We start from the raw sequence: 301 nt of genomic DNA on the forward strand, positions 1-301 counted from the left end.
CGGGTCTAGTGGAAGGTGTCCCTGCCCATGGCATGGGGGTTGGAGCTAGATGATCTTTAAGGTCCCCTCCAGCCCAAAACATTATATAATTCTATGATTTTTTTACAAGATAATGTATACTACCTACTCCCACATCCTTAATGAAGGACCAATGATTTATTATTTGGGCAGGGAGAACTTCATGTAATGTAGTTACAAAAATAAAATAAAAAAATCACCAGAAAAAAACATCCAAAAAAAAAATCACCAGGAGACTTCCTGGTATGGTAAAGCCTACTGACTATTACCCTCTGCTGGTCAT

Source organism: Eurypyga helias, unplaced genomic scaffold (assembly GCF_000690775.1).
Source record: "Eurypyga helias isolate BGI_N326 unplaced genomic scaffold, ASM69077v1 scaffold1067, whole genome shotgun sequence".
NCBI classification, from domain to species: Eukaryota; Metazoa; Chordata; class Aves; order Eurypygiformes; family Eurypygidae; genus Eurypyga; species Eurypyga helias.